At 41.5% G+C, this 19808-nt stretch overlaps 1 protein-coding gene and 1 long non-coding RNA gene across 3 annotated transcripts in view; one reads left to right on the top strand and one right to left on the bottom strand.

The window, feature by feature from the left end:
• Nucleotides 1-2113: 2113 nt before the first annotated feature.
• LOC140594730 (uncharacterized) lies at nucleotides 2114-18924 on the bottom strand. Of its 2 annotated transcripts, none has more exons than XR_011995943.1 (3): nucleotides 18800-18924; nucleotides 17583-17664; nucleotides 2114-2306 (listed from the first exon to the last, which is right to left on the bottom strand). It is a non-coding gene; the product is annotated as an uncharacterized lncRNA (long non-coding RNA). The 2 variants fall into 2 exon arrangements; XR_011995942.1 differs by lacking the exon at nucleotides 18800-18924 and adding an exon at nucleotides 18099-18245.
• Nucleotides 18479-19808, top strand: part of TEKT3 (tektin 3) — a 39931-nt gene continuing 38601 nt past the window's right edge. Inside the window, exon 1 of the mRNA XM_026005200.2 lies at nucleotides 18479-18578. The gene's annotated coding sequence lies outside the window, so the exon portion shown is untranslated. The remainder of the gene's footprint in view (nucleotides 18579-19808) is intronic.

Raw genomic sequence — 19808 nt, 5'->3', positions numbered from 1 at the left:
ATATTATTCAAATGTATTAAAACCATTCAAACATATCACATCCATAGGCTGGGTGTGGACCTAAGAAGAAACATGGCCCTCCCCAAGGAAGTTTTTAAAGAGAAGAACAAATGAAGGGCATGGCAAAGGAGGTGGACTAAACTCCTATGTGAAAGTTTTGTGAAGTCATAAATCCATAACAGCATGAAAAACAGAAGATTGTGTTCCATGAGTCAATAAGGATGGAAGACTTTCTGAAGATGGAGGGGAAGACAGAACAGCAGAAAAGCCATCCGGAGGACATGTGGTGAAAGGCTGTGAGTGGTGGGAGGAAGCCCTGTGCCCAGTCTTCATGTGAAAGCCCAGATACAGATAGGACTGCTGGGCTCTCCTTGGGGACATAACTTGGGAGCTGCATTTGAAAGTCCAGCAGCCCCTCCCCCCAGCTCCTACTTCCGAAGCAATAACTTTTGCACCCTGACTCAGATAGTTAGAGTGAGCATTGGGTACTAAGAGGGAAGGAGGTACCTCCAGAGGCTATTGAACCTGAAGAAGGATGGAGGCCTGCCCAAGCCAGAAAACCTCACCTTACAATCACCAAGAGCAAAGTGCAGTGAAAATAAACCCCTTCATAGACAGACAAGGAGGGACTCCTCAATACAAAAGGAAGCATAAGAACAACCATTCCTGGGCACCTGAGTGGCTCAGTGGTTGAGCATCTGCCTTTGGCTCAGGGCATGGTCCTGGGGTCCTGGGATTCAGTCCCACATCAGGGTCCCCACAGGGAGCCTGCTTTTCCCTCTGCTTATTCTCTGCCCCTCTCTCTGTGTCTCTCATGAATAAATAAAGAAAATCTTAAAAAGAAAAAAGAACAACCATTCCAGACAAATATACATCAGAAAGAGAACTATTGATCATAATAGGATGTGTGTGGGAAATCATCCTCTAAGGAAATAAGTAAAAACAGAAAAATACTTTAAAATAAAGATTAACTAATTAATTGATGTCTTATGATGGGTGAATTGGATGATCACCATAAGAACAGCTGATATAAAAAAAAGATCCAAATAGAAATTCTATACATTTAAAAGAAGATAATTTTTAAAACTTTTATACATAGAATAAATAACTAATGTGAAAAATAAATCTGTGATTCAAACAGTTGAACCAAGAAATTCTCCCTGATTTAGAAAAATATGAGGGGAGCCTGGGGGGCTCAGTCATTTAAGCATCCCACTCTTGATCCCAGGGCAATGAGATCAAGCCTTGTGTTGGGCTCTGTGCTCAGTACAGAGTCTGTTTGAGACTCTCTCTCTCGCTCTGCCCCTCCCCCCCTCATGAGCTTTCTCTCTAAAACAAAATTTAAAAATCTTAAAAAAAGAATATAATTTTTAAATTAAAATTAAAAATATGGTAAAACATACATACAGTTTACATTCTAGCCATGTTAGCAGCATTAAGCATTCACACTCTTGTGCAATCATCACTACCATCTGTCTCCAGAACTTTTTTCATCTCATGAAACTGAAACTCTCTCTCTATTCAACATGAATGTCCCATTTCCTTTTTCCTCCAGCTCCTAGAAGCCACCATTCTACTTCCTGTCTCTATAAATTTGACTCCTTTGGGGACTTTATACAAGTAGAATATCTAGTATTTGTCTTTTTGTGACTGGCTTATTTTCCCTTAAGTAATGTAACATGGTTCATCCATACTGTAGCCTGTACCAGAATTTCCTCCTCATGAAAGGCCAAATAACATTCCATTGTATGAATATGCCCCATTTTGCTTAACCATTCATCCACTGAAGAACACTTGGGTTGTATCACCTTTTGCCTATTGTGAATAATGCTTCTATGTTCTGGATTTTTATCCTGTAAAAGAAGAAGATGAAAGAATAAGACAAAAGGGAAGAGATATGGAGATCCAAAGTTCCAAATGTCATTTAAAAAAACTCTGGGAAATGAACTAGGGGTGGTGGAAGGGGAGGAGGGCGGGGGGTGGGGGTGAATGGGTGACGGACACTGAGGGGGGCACTTGACAGGATGAGCACTGGGTGTTATTCTGTATGTTGGCAAATTGAACACCAATAAAAATAAATTTATTATTAAAAAATAAATAAATAAAAGATTTACTTATTTATTTTAGAGAGATGATACTCTGCTCACACAGTGCCAGCAGCTGCACAAGGGTGAGGGTTTGAGGATTCTTCCCCAGAGAAAACAGGTCCACACAGTGAAATCTGGAGGAGTCCAAGCGTGGAGGCCATTGGCTGACGAATGTATTCACATACTTGGAGCTCCTAATCGCCTTCTCAATGTCTCGCTCTGAAATATGAATGGATAGTCAATGATCATCAACCATTGACACAAGTGCCCACAATGAACAGAAGAAAAGAGGGAGGAAATTATGCTGGGAAGAGAAGGAAACTGAAAATATTGCACAGCTAATGCTTCCAAAGAGGTACGAGATGACATTGCATTCATACAAGAACATTGTTCTTGGTGGGGGAGATTTGAATCATAAATAAAAGCTCTTAGAAGGGCATTTGGGTGACTCACTGTTGAGTGTCTGCCTTTGGCTCAGGTAGTGATCTCAGGGTACTGGGATGGAGTTCCACATCAGGCTCCCTGCAAGGGGCCTAATCCTCCCTCTGCCTATGTCTCTACCTCTCTCTGTGTATCTCACATGAATAAATAAGTAAATAAAATCTTTAAAAAAAAAAAGCTTTTCAAAATGAAAAGTATCACTAAAATAAATGAGACAAGAAGTCTGGGTATATGGTCAAGGAGATCTTCCAACAATGTAAATATTAAATGACAAAGTAATGTCAAGCAGGAGAGAAGTAAGAACATTAGAAGCTCAGGAGAAACAAAATCCACCTAACACCAAGTCCAGAGGAAATAGAAGGGGGAAAATTATCAAAGAAATAATGCAGGAAGATTTTCTGGAATTAATGGACATGGCAGTCTACATAGTAAGGACCAGCCAGGTGCCCAGTACCATAAAAAATCAAATAAGCAAACAACAACTGTGTAAGAAACAAATCTACATAAAATTTCAGAACAGTAAGGATGAAGAAAAGGGGAGAAAAAGCCGGATCACATATGGAAGTATTAGGAATCACAGTGCTATCACACCAACCTGGAAGTCAGATGACAAGATCCTGCAGGAAAATTATTTTCAACCTGAAACTTAATTCTGAGTCAAACTGTTAATCAAGGGTGAGGGATGACTGATGCCATTTTAAGATAGATAGGGAATCACAGATTTTACTGACCATAAACTTTCACATAGGATAGGCTATGAGGATTTATTCCACTGAAGTGGGAGAGAAAAGTAGAAATGAAAAAAGCAAAGGAGCCAGGTAAGAGAATATTTAATAGAGAGAAGGAGGGAGAAAAAAGGGCCAATGGAAGTCTCAGGATGTCAGCTGTGTGAGGTGAAGCTTCCATCTGCTCTGTGAAAAACATTCAACTGGGTTGGGGAATGTTCCCTGGCATCAGAGCACCTTAGTTCCGGTCCAGATTCTTCCAAAAGTGTGACTTTGGGCAACTCTCTGAAACTCCCTGGGCTTCATTTTGGTTCCCTTGTCTGTAAAGAAATGAGACTGAAATGTATAATTTTTGAGTTTCCTTAGATTTCTAATATTCTTTGCAGAGCAAGAGGAAGAGGTCAGTGATTAACTTTTTCCAGAAGAAAAGTGCAAGTATATATACTTTTCACTTCCTGTGGAACAAAATGTTGGTACCAGAATAAGATAGAAAGAAAAATAGAGCCACTTGACATTTCTTCTAGTTCTAAAAGCCTACTATTCCTTTATTTGTGTGACCATTGAAGTTAAATTTCGGGTGGTCGATATGTGTATGGCTGTTATGAAACCAAATTAAGTAACAACGCACTAATTGTCACCTTTCTTGAGGTCTTGTGTTGGCCTGAACCCCTGCTGGTGGGCCTAGTAGAGGCTGAGGCATCTCTACTAAACATATTTCTCGTTAACTATTAGCTTATATTTATTTATTTATTTTATTTTATTTTTTTTAATAAATTAATTTTTTATTGGTATTCAATTTACCAACATACAGAATAACACCCAGTGCTCATCCCGTCAAGTGCCCCCCTCAGTACCCGTCACCCATTCACCCCCACCCGCCGCCCTCCTCCCCTTCCACCACCCCTAGTTTGTTTCCCAGAGTTAGGAGTCTTTATGTTCTGTCTCCCTTTCTGATATTTCCCACATATTTCTTCTCTCTTCCCTTATATTCCCTTTCACTATTATTTATATTCCCCAAAAGAATGAGAACATACACTGTCTGTCCTTCTCCGATTGACTTACTTCACTCAGCATAATACCCTCCAGTTCCATCCACGTTGAAGCAAAGGGTGGGTATTTGTCGTTTCTAATGGTTGAGTGATATTTAAATCCAAGAACATGTTCTTGAATCTTACAGTTATTTTTAATCAAACAAGCATCTGAGTGGAAAACAAGTAAAGCCTCCCGTTTGACCCAGTATCTTCAAGCTCTGGGTCATGTGATATTTCATAACACACTCTGACCCCTCTGGACTAGCATCGCCACTTGAAATCCCATGTCAGAAGGAGCCCCACAATAATCCACACTGGCTTCTCTGGGTTCCAGACAGGAGGTGATGGTGTGCTTTCTCTTGCCATGCTTGACGCCATGCCTGATGGACTGCACCAAGATTTAAGAGCCAAGCATCCAAAGACAGCCAACACTAGGTTAAAAAGTCGAGTTTCTTATGAGGAAGCAAACTGGGAAGTGTCAGAGATGTAGAATCAAATTCTAGCAACATCACGTAGTAACTGCTTAGCTCTGTATGGACTAATTTAGCTCTAAAATCTCATTTTTCTCCTCTGTAAAAAAGGGGTTAATAATACTGCCCTTTTGTAATACTGCCCTTTTGAATTTTAGTGACATAATACGTGTGAAGCACACTGTCCTGTATGGAACGTATGACCACTCAACATACACTTGCTATTTTGTAGCACTTGTCTTAAACAAATTCAAGTTTCTTAAGGTACTCAGTAAAATTTTATAGATGTGGAAAATTTTGCAATCAGAATGCAAACAAAGTAATTTCTTCATCCATTGCCAAATCCAAAGTTGTAAAGATTTACTACTATGCTTTCTTCTAAGAGGTTTATGGTTTCAGCTCTTTGATTTAGGTCGTTGGTTAATTTTTGTATATGGCATGAGATAGGTGTCCAACTTTGTTCTTTTGCCTGTAGATAGATACTCTATTGACTCAGGACAGTTTGTGGAAGAGATTATCCTTTTCCCATCAAATGGTCTTCACACCCTGGTTGAAAACCAGCTGGCCATAGATATCAGGGATTATTTCTGGACTCTCACTTCTATTTCATTGAGTGTATCTTTCCTTACGCCAGTATGGCACTGTCTTGATTACTTTGCTATGCAAAGTTTTGAAATCGAAAAGTATGAGTCTTCTACACATCTTCTGCATTTTCAATTTGTTTTGGCTATTTTGGGCTCCTGGAAATTCCACGCGGACTTGAGGACCAGCTTTTCCATTTCTGCAAAAAAGGCCATTGGGATTTTGAAAGGGATTGCATTGACTCTAGATCATTTTGAATGGTACTGCCATCTTAACAATAACCAATCCATGAATGTGGCTGCTTTCTATTCATTTAGGTCTTGTTTAATTTCTTTCAGCAATGTTTTGCAGTTTTCAACTCACAGGACTTTCACCTCCTTGGTTAAATTCATTCCTATGTATTTTATATTTTTGGATGCTATTGCACAGGAATTATTTTCTTAATTAGCTTTTCAGATTATTCATTGCTGGTGTATAAAATCACAACTGATTTTTGTGTGTTGTACTCATACCCTACATTTTTGCTGACCTCATTTGTTGCTCTAGAAGGTTTTCTTTTTGTTCTTTGGGATTTTCTGCATGTAGGGTCATGTCACTTGTGAAGAGAGGTAGTTTTACCTCTTCCTTTCTTATCTGGATGCCTTTTATCTCTTTTTATTGCCTACTTTCTCTGGTACTTCCAGTACAATATTGAGTAGCAGCCTTGTCTTGTTCTAGATATTAGAGGAGGAAAATGTGCAGTCTTTCACCATTAACTGTGATGTTAGCTATGGGTTTTTCATAAATGTCCTTTCTCCTGTTGAGAAAGTTACCTTCTAGTACCAGTTTTCTCAGTGTTTTTATCAGGACAGAATGTTAGATTTTGTCAAATATTTTTTATGCATCACCTGAGATGATCATGTGTTTCTTCCCCTTTGTTCTATTAATTTAGTGTATTACATTGGTTGCTTCTTACACGTTGAATCACACTTGAATTTCAGGAATGAATCTCTCTTGATCATGCGGTATAATCCTTTTGGTATGCTGTCAGATTTGGTTGGCTAGTATCTTGATAAGGAGTTTTGCATCTGTATTCATAAGGGATATTGGTCTGTAGTTTCCTTTCCTTGTGCTGTGCGTTTTATGCTATGCATGTTTGTGTGTGCATGCGTGTGCACACACACATTTATAATTTACCAAATATCTAAGCTGCTTCAGACACTTGAAATGAAATGTTTGTCCAATAAGTATATCATTATACAATACACTAGGAAGGATGACAACTAAGAAGATTGATTTCCCTGATTGTTGTTCTCAGTTCTGATTCCCAAGAAAAATACTGGGCCGTGCAATTTATATCAAGTATCCAACCCTCATCTCATCTGTGCTACATTCAGAGTAGCTGTACCATGTTGTCAAGTGCACCTCAAACTTTAGTATACATACAGCTCACCTAGACATGCGATACAACTTTGAATTCTGTTGATTTGTCACAAAGGCAAAATCTTAGGTTCTGCATTTCTTATAAACTCCCAGGGGATGCCATTGCTGCTGGTCTGTAGACCACACTTGGAGCAGCAAGTTTGTGGCCACCGGTTAGGGAGGGGTGGGGCCCATTCTTGCTTTGATTACTAATTACCTGCGAACAAAACTCCCTGATCATGAAGGCAGCCACATTAAAGCAAAAATTCTTCACAAGGTGCTTAGGGAACATGTATGTGTGTGTGTATGCCTATGTAGGAAGAGCCAGGATTTTGTAATATGGTGTATTTGTGACGTTGACCTGATCTAAGCTATCAGTCTGTACAATTCCATTCGTTTATTCTACCCGTTGAAAGCAAACAGGGCAGGCCATAGCAACACTGTGCAGCTGATGAAGTTTTCCTATAGTGTATCCAGCTTCTGCTTTTGGTGGCCTATTTTGGAAAACAAAGCCCCCCACCCCCCAAACCCCCAATTTTATGGGGACCAGTGCTTCCCGCTGCTACTTCCTGCTTATTTCTCAACATTGGGATGAATCTGTTACCAATCAGTTGTTCTTGTGCCAATATCCACTTTTTGGTAGGAGCTAATGGGCTTAACTCATGGAGACACTGATAAAGGGCAGGTTTATTGAGCATGGGTCGGTGAGGGACACATTGATTGGCCTTGTGATTAGCTCTGTCTTGGCATGTCCCCTCCACATCCTTTCTCTGTTCTCTCCTCTCTAGTTCCTGCCCAAGTACAAGTGGGGGCCGCCCTTCCTCCCCCTCTACCGGAGTAATCTTTTCTTCCATCCCAGATGTTTTGTGTTTCCCAGGAACTGCTCTGATTTTTGTCACTTCTTTTATCTCAAGATTATGCCTGGAAAGAGTACTTTTCATATTATTTCTACCTTTTGTAGAAAGATATTAACTAAAAAGTATAATACCAGAATGTGCCTCCCTCCTGAACAGATCATTCCAAGGTTATCCCTGTGTGACAGGACAGCGATGAGCAGCTTTGAGTTCAAATGCTAAAATGGAAGCAGGAATTCCTTGGGAGATAGGGACAGGAGGAGTCAAATCATTACCATTTGGGCACATTAGAGCCACAGTCTTCAAAACATGGAGCTCACATAAATCTTAAAAATTTCTTTAAAACATTTTATATTCTCTTGCACTTTTTAAAGTTGATGTGCAAAAAAGGTATGTTTAAGTAATTGCAAAATGTACTGATATCAATATCAATACTGATATTTAAAAGTAAAGTTGTTACGTCATTCTTTTTAATATATCTAGTAAAATACGTAACGAATGATATCCACCATCACCTATTTAAAAATAAATGAACAAGCTTATCTTAATGGTCAGAAATTTTAATCAATTCTTTGAGCTCATTTTCCTATTCTACTTCCCCCCCAGAAATGCATTTTATTGTAATGTGTATTTGGGCTTGAAAATCTCCCATTGATCACCCTCTTGTTTTTCTCTCTCAAAAAAAATTTTTTTTAATTTAAATTCAATGTGCCTGGCACCTGGGTGGCTCAGTTGATTAACTGTCTGCCTTTAGCTTGGGTCATGATCTCAGGGTCCTGGGATGGAGCTCTGCATCAGGCTCCCTGCTCAGCAGGGATCTGCTTCTCCCTCTTTCTCTCTCTCCACCCTTGCTTCCATGCTCTTTCTCTTTTGCTTGCTTACTGTCCCTCTCAAATAAATAAATAAAATCTTTTAAAAATTTCAATTTGCCAACATAGAGCATAATTTTATTTTATTTAAATTCAATTCAAAATTTGTATATAAATGAAACAAAAGAAAATATAAACAAAACAGAAATATGTACAAAAGTGAGATTTAACAATTCTGAAACCTTTATAACAGCATCAAATAAGGTTCCAAGCATAAAGATGTCAAACTTTTAATTACTGGCATACTATTGACCTAAGAAACAGAAATTTATCTTATTATTAAACTCCCAAAGCAACATTTTATTGGAAATACACCTCTCCATGAGATAGATAGGACATGATTTACTTATTCTACTATTAGTACACATGTCACTGCTAAACTGAGTTGAGTTTCCATGTTATGTCTGTGCCAATGTCTCATTTTTATGGATGCTGGTGTTGAGAAACTTTGTTCACACAAATTAAATAGGACTGAAAGAAGAATCCTTGTATCAATGTTACTCAACTTAAAATATAATTCCTTCTGAATGATATGCCTTAAATAACAAGATCATCTATCTTCAAAAATTATTTGATGGATGAACAACTGTTTGAAACTTCCTTTAATTTTGTAGGAAATGAACTAAAACCCACTACACTGGCAAAATAATTCATTACCTAATTATTACAGTCATAGAATTTCTAGCCTTTGGGTTGCCTCTTCGTTTGTCACCCCAAGATGTTTCACACCTGACGCCAACATGTGTTTGAAAGTACGTAGGGTCTTAGTGAAAGGATGAAGGAACCAAGTGGACTCCTTGACCCTGCTCCCCTCAAGGAAGATCAGTTGTAGGAATGAGTATGTACAGAAGCCGAAGATTGGAAATTGATGCCCTAAAACCACGTAAGTGCCGACATGCTCCATGGAACATATTCCAGGGTGTCTAGCAGGCTTGCCTCATAGACTAGAAGTCTCCACTGGGCTGCAGAAGCCTGCTATGTTACACTTCGGGTGGTGCCCCAGACCCAGCAAACACCCATCCTCAATGCTCTGCGTTTTTGAGAACGACTCTCAGAGCCATAGTAGAGTCACTGTGTCCTCTGCAATCTCTTCCTGACTCTCTTAACCACCCCCTCAAGAGAGTGTGGCACCCAATAAGTTATTTAAACTTTCTATATATGTGTCTCAGATACCAGTTTATATATTTTCATTGTTATTTCTAAGCTGTGTGCTTGGATGTGTATACAAACTCCAGGGATAGAGAACCAGGGGAAGAAAGATAAGCTCTAGTACTCACAAGAAACCCTGATCTAAATTAGGACTTGGGCCAATCTGCCTTAAGCTGAGAGGGGAGAGAAAAAAACATTTTTTAAAAAAAGTCTAGTTATTTAAAAATAGTTGTCACCTTTCAAGAAGCCTTGGTCATTTTCTGTAAGAACTGATGACCTCATCCAATGTTGTGGCTAACTTGCAGCCACATATAATTAAATTCTGTCTTGCCATGTTTCTGCTGCAAGATAATGTGATGCTTCTCTTCCTGCTATGCTGCTGTGGGAGGGGGAAGCCAGGAGAAAATAGCCACCATGTGTGGCTGTGGAGGTTCAAGAATCTTCCTCCGTCATCCCTCTCTTGTTCTGTAGCAACAGTGATGTGCTCCTGTGAGGGGAAGGAGAGCTCTTATCTCATCTGTGTTCCCGTTTAATTTGGATAACCACCTGTGAAGGTGGTATTACTATCCCTACATTACAGATAAGGAAACCAAGTCTCAGAGCGGCTATGACTTGGTCACTGTCTTGTACCAGTGGAGGGCAAAACCAAGACTACCAGTTGGGTCTGTCTTATTAGTGAGGTTATGTTCTTTCCAACAGGCATGGGGTCAGCTTAGGTAGAAAACATCTCCCTAGCTGTACCCCAGATGGAGGGGTGGGAAGTCACTATGGTAGATGACTATGGTCTTCAGAAATGCCTATGTGTTTCTAGAGCAGTGCTTCCCAACCACTTCTGTATCACAGCATGTAGAGAAGAGGAAAGCAGGTATTTGGGTTATACAGAAGCATTCCAAGGCTTGAGGCAAAAGGCCCAGTGTCATCCCAGGTGCTAAAGACAGCACACTTGTAATCCATGTAGGCCATGGGTACTGGTGGTCTGACCCACAGTGTACAGGTGCAACTCAAACACAGTTTTTGAGGACCAGCCACCATGGCAGTGGGGTGTCTGCAGAATTGTATCCTTCATAGGATAAGCAATAGATGATCCTTTATCAAATTCATGACGACACACTTAGTGCCCTCAGAGCACTGGTGACTGAATCATAAGGTGGAAGAAAGTGGGAGGACACTTTCACAGGCAGCTGTAACACCTCTTGTCCCGGTGGGTGGAGAGATGGACTGGGATTGCCTACAGATCATACAGTTGCTCACTGTCTTTTCTCTTTTTCTTTGAATTGATTGACAATTCAAACATTGTTCTGAATGAAGTAAGAAGAAATAATACAGTGTGGAGTTGATGATTCTCACTTTAGATTCAAATGATTTCTAAGGAAGTAGAGAATATATAGGTGTATATACGTATATGTACATACATACACACACAGAGAGAGGTGGAGAGATAAGAGAGAATATATAGGTATATATTCTCAGCAGGTAAGTGTAAGCAGGCTCTAGGTATTTGGGTAAATCTGAGGGCATTAGTGTCTCCTGAGTATGATGAGATTTGCTTTTTGGTTTTCATTGTAATCTTGAAGACTCTTCCTTAGGGAAGCTTCAAGGCAGTGAGACGTGAATGCTTTTAGCCAAGGTCTGATCAATCAGAGGGAAGATGGAGCTACCTAGGTAGGCTCTGTTCAGAGATAATATTTCCACCCTTGCTCAGTTCACCCAGAATTGCTGTTTGCAGAAGACTAGAAATAAAGCTCTAATGAGAATGCTCACATGAGGCTTCCTGGATATAGGGGAGACATCAAAGGATGTTGGTGATGGGTCTCCCAAACCTGGGGAGAGAGAAACAGAAGAGACAAAAAATTCCTCCTGGATACTTAAAAAAAATGAAACTTAATTTGAATTAGAAACATAAGTAACCTTAAAAAAATCTCATTCACCCTCGGTGTCCACTGAAAGATGAATGGATAAAGAAGGTGTGATATGTGTATGCAATGGAATATTACTCAGCCATTAGAAACAACAAATACCCACCATATGCTTCGATGTGGGTGGAACTGGAGGGTATTATGCTGAGTGAGATAAGTCAATCAGAGAAGGACAAACATTATATGGTCTCATTCATTTGGGGAATATAAAAAAATGCTGAAAGGGAATAAAGGGGAAAGGAGAGAAAATGAGTGGGAAATATCAGAGAGGGAGACAGAACATGAGAGACTCCTAACTCTGGGAAACAAACAAGGGGTGGTGGAAAGGGAGGTGGGCGGGGGGTGGGGGTGATTGGGTGACAGGCACTGAGGGGGGCACCTTATGGGATGAGCACTGGGTGTTATGCTATATGTTGGCAAATTGAACTCCAGTAAAAAAAAATCTCACTCACAAGCAAGAAAAAAGACAACTTGTTTACAATGTAGGTTATGTAAGTTTAGAAATATCTATCTCAAACAAAGGAAATCAAGAGACAGAATGTCCTCTTTGCCTTTAAAAATCCCCTGGTTACATCATACACCTGAAACTAATATAACACTGTAGGTCAATTATACTTAAAAAAAAATCCCCAAGATTTAAGGATCATCTGAACAAAATGTAAAATCTGTTATTATTGCTCAAATACAAGTAAATTCCTTTGTATGGATTCCCAGGCTCCACCCTAGACTTACTGAATCAAATCCTCTTGGGATGAGACCCCAAAATCTGCATTTTAAAAGCTTTCTGGGCAATTCTGATGTGTAATGCTCAGTACTTGGGAATGTTCTAGCAGAGCAAAGATGTCTATGTATTGTGACTCAGATGAACTAAATATCAGCCTATGAAGAGCAGTTGGTATTTTTATGAGCATTCTAGAGAAGTGTCGGGTAGGGGTGGGAGAGACGATGTTGATTCCAGGCAAGCTTGAATTCTAGTTGTTTGCATCTGGTTGTGTCTATAAAATTCTGGCCTTTCATTCTGACAAGGAGGGTTGTAGTGTGGATACTACACACCTCTATGTCCTACCAGGCCTGATACCTCAAAGGTCATTCAACTTCCATTTCTGAACAAGGATGTCTGTCCTGTAGTCCTGTCTCTTTTTTTGGGCCCTGGTGAGCTGGACTAGATCAGAAGTTCCTTTTTAATCGAGTCATAGAGCAAACCTGGAGCAAGTCCCAGACAACACGGCTCAGTTTCCATTCTAGTGTGGTCCCTTCATCACTGAACCAAAGGCATCCAAAGGCTCAAGAGTCACCTGTAAGCCAAAGGGCTCCACATTTATGATTTATATCATTCCCTCCACACTCCTGGTTGGTGGGCTTTTCAGTCTTTCTTTCCCTTATCTGTCTCCTACCTAGCTTGGGAACTTCATCTTGGCTGCTGCAAGTGACAGAAGGGGTTTTGGAAGTCCGAAGAGTATTTGAATGTTTTTTCTACCTCAAGCATGAGGACTAGTCTGCCTCCTTTCAGTTTTTCAGTATCTCAGAGTTCCTTCCATCTTCATTATTCAACTTATTAGAACACTAATTTGTCTTCGGGTTATTTCTATTCAAATCATTATGGCCTTTTAGATAATTATCTGGAAACTTTACCTTAAGAATCTGGCAATTAGTGGCCAGAAAATTGGGGCCACCAGTGAGGTGATTCCTAGTTTGTGGTTTAGGCTCTTTGGGGAAATAGAGAGATCAGATTATCTCGAATAATGAGGGTTACAGGAAGGAGACATGTAGAAATAAGAAATCTCATGGAAATGGGAAAATGTTTGCAAACTAGAGAGTCACTGAAGATGTAATAGGGCCTCAATGACAGTAATATCTTGTTGCTCCCTGGCTGTCCAAATCTGTGAATCTCAACTAGAATTTTGCAACATCAAATGTGTTAATTCAATTACTCTCTTTATAGCAGAAAATCAAATGTTTTGAGAAAGGATCTAGTTAGATGGGCTTTTGTGCTAAGCCACCTCTGTCTGCTTGCCAGACTACAGATGGGCTACCTTTGAGCTAGGTGCCCACCTGTAGTCCAATCAACTGTGGCCAGGGAGCACTTGATGGTGGTGGATAGCACATCATAGAACGCATGGCCACCACCATAGGTTGGGTTCCCAAGAAGCTGACCCTGAAGATTAGTGTAAAAATTATTTATCAGAAAGTGTTCCCTTGAAAAAAATTAGTAAAGATAGAGGAAGTGAGATCTAGACATCTAGATGGGAAGTCAGAGGAAGCAGGAGTATGGTATCATCAAATCTCTAGGAGGGTAGGCTTGGTTCAGTCCTGTAGGGGAGCTCTGGAGACAGGGTAGGTCACCCCTCAGAGTTGTAACAATGAGGGCAGGGAAGTGGGGGTATTTATACCCCTGAATTTATTAGTCTTTGAGGAAGGGTTGGCTCAAGTCACAAATTCCTAGACACTTCAGCTTTTCTTATGTTGGCAAAATTGATGCTGGCAGCCAGAAGGCAGTCCTTCCTTAAGGAGATGTAGAGTCCACTGCTATGAGTGAAAGCACACAAACAGGCTGTGCTTAAGAAATGGTCAAAGTGGGGGTGCCTGGGTGACTCAGTCAGGTAAGTCTGCCTTCAGCTCAGGGTCCTGGGATAGAGCCTGGTGGGGGGGGGGGTCCCTGCTCAGCGCCGAGTCTGTTTCTCCCTCTCCCTCTGCTCCTCTCCACGCCTCATGCTCTCTCGGGTGTGTACTTTCTCAAATAAATACATAAAATCTTTAAAAAAAAATGGTCAAAGCATCTGAGGGAACATGGATTGTAGCACTAACAGCATCTGATACTGCCACCTAAAGAAGGAGCTAGAGAGGCTTTCTTCACCAGGGCACTGTGGTCATGGCTTGTCTGGCCTATATTGTCTCACTAACAACAACGAACAGAGTTGAAAACTTAGGTTCAGCATGTAAAAGGTGCAGTCAGGTATCTGGTACCTGTGTCTACAGTATGGCACCTTCAGAAATGGTCAACAGAAGCTCGCATCAATCAGGCAAAAGCCATCACAAAGCAGACAAGAGTTCACACTCGGCCAGACTGTAGCTGTTTCCAGTGTATTAAGAAGAGATGAACTGTTTTCAACCATGTCAACAAAAAGAAATCAACTTTCTTATCACTGAGAAATACCATTTCAAATATCTGATACAAATATAGCACATCTGTCTACAGCCCGCTCCATTTTTATTTCCACAAACTCTCTTCAGTTTAAAGAGCTACACGATATTCCATATCACCTATAAATTAACCGTTTAAGAATCCCTGGCTGACAGTGTGTTCCCTCTTTTGAGGACTCTCATCACATTGGAGCCTGCACCATGGGGGTTTTCCCACGTCCTACTAGACAGTAATCTCTAAAGATAGGAACAGGGATCCACTTACAGCAATACAAACATTTAACAACTGGCTTTCTGGGAAAAATACATTCATATATACATACACCACTTTATTATATATTTTAGTGATATAAAGGATGTATAGCACATAATTTATATATAAAATAATAATAAGCTATACAATACTCTGTGTTTTAAGTTCCAGATAGCCAATTGATTTTCACAGAGTGCTTTCACTGATTTTTGCTGAACTCTTCTGTCTCTGGCCAACCTCTCAATGCAGTTGAACAAGGGGAGTTCCAACCTGGATGGTGGTTGATATCTTCATTTATGTTAACAGGTAAGACAAAAATGAAGATGTGTGCGCTACAACTTCACTCAACGGCATGAATGACTTCCAAAATGATTCTTGTGACTAAGGCTGGAAACTTACCGTTCCTGTCCTCCTAGGGTTCATGGGAGAGATGATATGTAAAGACATATGATAATGGGATAATGACTCTGATGGAAGCACAAAGAAAGAAAACGCTGTGGGAGCTTATCATTTCCCACTTGATCAGGAGGTCACAGCAAAAAATGTGATTCTGGGCATGTCCTGGAACCTCTAGAATCACAGCTCCTCATGTGCTAAACAAAGGAGTTAGAAGATGATATTTAAACTAGGCTGAGTCTATGTACCTTTGGCTCTCTGGAGGTACTCCCAACAAGGTGTGCCCTGCAATTCATGCAATGAGAAAGTCTATTCAGTTAAAAAAGGCTGACGGTGATACACACCTCTACAAATAGCTTAGTAACAAAAGCAAAACATAACAGTGATAGCTGATATTGTTGTGCTACGGTTGTAAATGATAAAATTCTCAACGAATGCATCACACACTCAATCAAGTTTCCCAATCAGTCCTCTGTGAAGCAGAGTTTACTCATGTAAACATGAGTCCTGTATTCTGTACATTAAGTCAATGTCGATCCAATATCCAGTCCATAGGTTGACATTGCTGCCTTCACATACTGACAATCAACACAGTGCTCAAGGAAAACAAAGCCATTGATATGGATGGTGCAAATTTGAGTAAAATGTTGTGCATCTGTTGCTAAGTAATTTCTAAGAATCAATGATAAAGAACACATTTCAAGAATCTACATTATTCTCTAATTTTTAGACTGCAATTTACAGCTTACATTATTCTATGATTTAGACTTTCACATTTTTACAGTGCAATATTTCCAGTTTCCCCATATAAATAGCCATAAAATGAATTATGGAATTAAAAGAATTTAGAGAGTGGGCAGATTAGAGACAGCTGGCTCTAAGGGCAATATTTGCTATTTCATTTTCCTAAACATTCTCCTTCACTCCCACACACTCATACCCCCATACTCCTCTTTCACCTCTCTTTCTCTCTCAGTTCTTTTTCCATCAGTTTTCCATGAGCCACTCTTTGACTCCTCCTCCCTATCCCCACACTCCTAGGTAGGATACTTAGATGGGGAGCTGTCATCGAACCTCAACTGAATTAGAATCTTTCACTGAATATAAAGATAAACCCATTACTTCTCTACTGCTTTGGAGAAGGTCTGTAATTAGCTAGACACATATATCAATTTTACTTTCTCTCACTGAAACATATTTTTAAGACACATTTAATGCTAAGCCAATGTTTCCCAAACTGTGTTCTGTGGAATATTAGTGTTCATGGAGATGTTAACAAGTGTTCTGGTTTTAAAAACTCCATGGTTGGAATCCAGGAGGAAAATACAAATGGGCACATTGAAGACTAAGATTTCCTGTGCTAAAGAAAGCCTATTTAAGTCTCTTTATGTCAGAAATTCACAAATTTATTTGATTATAGAGCTATCATTGATTGAATAGCCTCTTTAATGGACCAGGGAACACATTTTGGGAAACACCTAACTAATGCAGTAAAACTTTTCTTTTCTATGCTCAAGAGCTGAGGAAAGGTGCTCTCTGGCTCCATCTCAGTCTCACAGGGCTGCTGTTCTCAGGAGAGAAGCAGCAGTCTGCGATGGGGGTCTCTGCTTACTTTCTTACTCATGCTCATTTTTGGCAAGCTTCTCACTCACTGTCTCCTTCTCTGCCATCCAGGATGAGCAGAAGCTTGTCCACAACCCTATTACAACCCTGCTGACCTTCAAAGATCTCACAAAGTAGCTGTGGGCCACCACTAGCTATCTGGGTCCTTTATCTTATGGTTCCATTGGCCTTTGTGCTGACAGCAAGCATCTTCTGCAAGGACTCTGATCCCAGAACTTGAGGAGGTTGTGTATAAACTCTCTTGGACCAGCTATTGGATCCTGATCTGTGGGCCACTAATTCTCCCTTCCAGGTGGTATTGAAATTATCTAGCCTGCCTTACTAAAGGTGTTATCCTATAAAAGGTGACTTTAATGCCTCCCAAGAGGGCACCTGTGACCCAGTGCCTGGTTTACCTGTTGTTACAGATAAGGCAACTCACCAGGCCTCCAGCAGGTATTAATGTGAACTGGGCCAGCAGTACATTTCTCACACCAGCATTGATGAGTTGAAGTTCAAGGTTGTGAAGGGTAGTGCCTGCCACAGTGTAACCCTTTAAAGCTACTTCTTCGTAGTTGGTATTGTGTTTTTGATATATGCCTTATTTCAAGCTTATTTGTTTATCATATAGAGGCAAAGAGAGTAGAAATTAAAACCAGACAGACCCGGATTCAGAGCATGGCTCTTCCTCTGTTTGTGTGTCTCTGGGGCAAGCTACCCAACATCTCCAAACCTGCATTGCCTCATCTAAAAAACAGAAGTAATGATAATCAATAGATTATTATTGCTAGTAAGAGAAATAAATGAGATTATGCCTGTAAAGCCCTAGTATAAAATATGGCATATGGCACAGAGTGAGGGTTCATGAAATATTAACTACAATACATTATTACAGTCCAATACTGGTGTGTGTGTGTGTGTGTGTGTGTGTGTGTGCATTCGTCAGTTAACTTCCCCAAGTTGAATTCTTTCCTGTAAAACATAAATTCCTACCACATGGTGTTAAGGAAGCTGCATGGGTGGACGGATGGTGATGTATGGGAGACAGGTGACCCAGACCCTGGATGAACTAGTTAGTGGAGGCTACTGTGGATGGAAATATCTGCTCAAGAAAAAGAGGGGGGGGGGGGGGGACAGCAGATCTTTCCCTTAGAGTGAGCAGGGAGGAGAAGGTCACTCACTAGATAACGCCGCCGTGGGGAAGCCCAGCTGGGCAGCAGACAGGTGTAAACGCGGAGGCTTGCCCGCATCCTGCACTAGAATGGGGGCCACCAAGCCCTCTGCCGCTGAAGAGGCCCCCCAGGAGCGGCAGGGTTACCTCCGCGGCCTCTCCCTTGGGTTGCGCTTCCCGGCGTCACCTCCGCGACCCGCCAGGTCTCGCGGAGCCTGGTTACTAGGCGCGAGAGCGTCCATGGCAACCGCCGGCCGCAGGGTTTCCCTCGGTTCCTCCCGCCGCCCGCCCTTCCTCCCACCGGCCAATCGGCTCCCAGCGAGCCGGCAGGGGCGGCCGTTGAGTGGTCCGCGGGCGCTGACGTCACAGTCGGGAGGGCGGGGCCGGCGCCCGACGGGTCGGGGGCGCAGCCGCGGAGGGCGGTCGGTGGGGGCAGCCACCCTTCCGGCTCACCGCCCCTTCCCCGCCCCTCGCCGGCGGCCGCGGACAGGTGAGTGGTCCGGTCGGCGCCTGCCCGCCGCTGGGACGACCCCGACCGCGTCCCCTTCCCCGGCGAGGCCCCATCGTTTGACCCCAGAATTCGGGGTGAAGCCGTGGAAACCCTGGAGTTCCTCAGTCTGCACTTCCCTGCTCGCACCCCTCAAAGCAGAAACCGTCCAAACCCCCGGGTACCCGCTCCCCAGGCCCCCACCCCATGCCTTCGTAGCTTACATTTCCGACGCTTTTCAAGGAGTGAGAAGTTATTTCTAAATGCAGAACGAGCAAAGGGGCGCCTGCCCCCCGGATCCAGTGCTCACTCCCGTGATTTCTTCCACCAGTGAGCAGGGCTTTTGCACGGGGCGCTGTGTCCGGCCTCATCCGCCGGCTTTTCAAGTGCGGCCAAGGGGAGGGGTTCCAACCAAAGAGAATTCCTGACATTCCCATCAAGGCAGGTGTTCTGTTTCCCTCTGACCCTGAAGCTCTTACTTGGTTTTTGACCTTTTTTTTTTAGACCAAGGCCCTTTATGTTTCTCCCTGGATGCTTATGATGGTTGTAGATACATATTTTAGAAATGAGTAATATTGGGTGTTTGGTCGCTGTGAATAAAGCAAGTTGTTCCACTCATAGGCAAAGTGTTTCGAGGTTTGTGATAAAATATTCTACTCTTTTAAAAGAAAAGATTTTATTTATTGATTCATGAGAGACACAGAGAGGCAGAGACACAGGCAGAAGGAGAAGCAGGCTCCCTGTCGAGAGCCCGATGCAGGACTTGATCCCAGGACCCTGGGATTAGGACCTGAGCCAAAGGCAGATGCTCAACCACGGAGCCACCCAGGAGTCCCTACTCTTTTCTTTTTAAAGTGAAATATTTTGTGCAATAAGTGGAGTGTCCAAGCATCCATGTGCTCACTCAGGCCTCAGTTAAACAAACAAGCTAGCAACGTTTCAGTTGTGGATGACATCTCCTTCCTATGTACCCCTTGGGAATCTCATTCCCCTTTCTTCTTTTCCGGCTGAACTTACCTACCAGAATTCAGTGTTTACTTATATTCTGTATGTTTTTATGCCTTCTCTACTTATGTATTTGTCCAAAAACAAATATATAGTGTTATCCTTAAAGTTTGTATAATGGCATCATGCTTTACATGCTCTAGGTTGTTTATTTTAACTGCTGTGTGATAATGTTTGTGTGAACTTACACAAATGATGTATGCCTACTTCTGTTGATAAACTTTTACA

This window comes from Vulpes vulpes, chromosome 12 (assembly GCF_048418805.1).
Source record: "Vulpes vulpes isolate BD-2025 chromosome 12, VulVul3, whole genome shotgun sequence".
Taxonomy (NCBI): domain Eukaryota; kingdom Metazoa; phylum Chordata; class Mammalia; order Carnivora; family Canidae; genus Vulpes; species Vulpes vulpes.
Note: the sequence above shows the minus strand (reverse complement) of the source record. Positions and strands in the feature narration are given on the sequence as shown.